This window comes from Hibiscus syriacus, unplaced genomic scaffold (genome assembly GCF_006381635.1).
Source record: "Hibiscus syriacus cultivar Baekdansim isolate YM2019G1 unplaced genomic scaffold, ASM638163v2 tig00110684_pilon, whole genome shotgun sequence".
NCBI lineage: Eukaryota > Viridiplantae > Streptophyta > Magnoliopsida > Malvales > Malvaceae > Hibiscus > Hibiscus syriacus.
The window spans coordinates 2,051,654-2,053,699 of record NW_024062824.1 but is presented as its reverse complement, the minus strand read 5'-3'; positions in this window follow the sequence as shown (position 1 = coordinate 2,053,699).

Below are 2,046 nucleotides of genomic sequence, written 5' to 3'. Positions count from 1 at the left end.
TTAAACACTAAGTGAAGATAGGTCAGTTAAACCTAATTCTCTCCTAAGTGTCCAAAATCTTTCCTTGTCTAAAGGCTTTGTAAAGATATCCGCTAATTGATGCAAAGTATCAACAAATTCTAGAACTATATCTTCCTTAGCGACATGGTATCTAATAAAGTGATGTCTTATTTCAATGTGCTTAGTTCTAGAGTGTTGGATGGGATTTTTAGTGAGACAAATAGCACTAGTATTACCACACTTAATAGGAATGGTACCTACTTCAATTCCATAATAAAAAAGTTGTTGTTTCATCCATAAAACTTGTGTACAACAACTACCGACTGAAATGTATTCCGCTTTAATAGTAGATAACACAACACAATTTTGTTTCTTTGAAAACCAAGAAATTAGCATATTTCCAAGGAATTGGCAAGTACCGGTGGTGCTTTTCCTATCTAATTTGCATCCTCCATAATCTGCATCAGAAAAGGCATGCAAGCTAAAGCTAGAACCTCTAGGGTACCATAGTCCTAAACTATGAGTGTCCTTAAGGTTTGCCTCGCTTAAGAAATTTTTTTTAAAACATTTTTTACTCAAGATTGTTTTTCTTAAAACAAAATTTGCCTCGCTTAAGACATATTTTACTCGAAAGAATACATTTCATTTTACTCAAGACTTTTCACTTGAAACATAAGTTTTTGCTCGCTTGAGACAACTTTTACTCGAAACAAGAAGTTTATTTCACTCATGAATGTGTTTCTTAAAACAAGATTTGTCTCACTTGAGACAGTTTTTACTCGAAAGAAGACATTTCATTTCACTCTAGATTGTTTTTAAAAAGATTTTCTCTCTCTTGAGATAGTTTCCCTCGAAACAGAATATTTTGTCTTACTTGAGATAGTTTTCATCGAAATAGAAGATTTTATCTCGCTTGTAATAGTTTCACTCAAAATAGAAGATTCTTGTCTTAATTGAGATAGTTTCACTCGAAATAGAAGATTTTATCTCGCTTGAGATAGTTTCACTCGAAACAGAAGATTTATCTCGCTTGAGATTGTTTCGCTCAAAACATAATATTTTATCTCGTTTGAGATAGTTTCCCTCAAAACAGAAGATTTTATATCGCTTGAGATAGTTTCCCTCTAAACATAAGATTTTGTCTCACGTGAGATAGTTTCCATCAAAGCAGAAGATTTTATCTCGCTTGTAATAGTTTCACTCGAAACAGAAGATTCTTATCTTGCTAAAGATAGTTTCACTCAAAACAGAAGATTTTATCTTGCTTGAGATAGTTTCACTCGAAACAAAAGATTTTATCTCTCTTGAGATTGTTTCTCTCGAAACAGAAGATTTTACCTAGCTTGAGATAGTTTCCCTCGAAACAAAAGATTTTATCTCGCTTGAGATAGTTTCCCTTGAAACAGAGATTTTGTCTCGCTTGAGATAGTTTCACTTGAAACATAAGATTTTGTCTCGCTTGAGATAGTTTCCCTCGAAACAGAAGATTTTATCTTGCTTGAGATAACTTCCCTTGAAACAAAAGATTTTATCTCACTTGAGATAGTTTCCCTTGAAACATAAGATTTTGTCTTGCTTGAGATAGTTCCCTCGAAACAGAAGATTTTATCTCGCTTGAGATAGTTTCCCTCGAAATCGAAGATTTTATCTCGTTAGAGATAGTTTCCCTTCAAACAGAAGATTTTATCTCGCTTGAGATAGTTTCCCTGGAAACAGAAGATTTTATCTCTCTTGAGATAGTTTTCCTGGAAACAAAAGATTTTATCTCTCTTGAGATAGTTTCCCTAGAAACATAAGATTTTGTATCGCTTGAAATAGTTTCCCTCGAAACAAAAGATTTTATCTCACTTGAGATAATTTCCCTCGAAATAGAAGACTTCATCTCGCTTGAGATAGTTTCCCTCGAAACAGAAGATTTTGTCTCGCTTAAGATAGTTTCCCTTGAAACTGAAGATTTTATCTCACTTGAGATAGATTCCCTCGAAACAAAAGATTTTATCTCACTTGAAATAGTATCACTCGAAATAGAAGATTTTATCTCGCTTG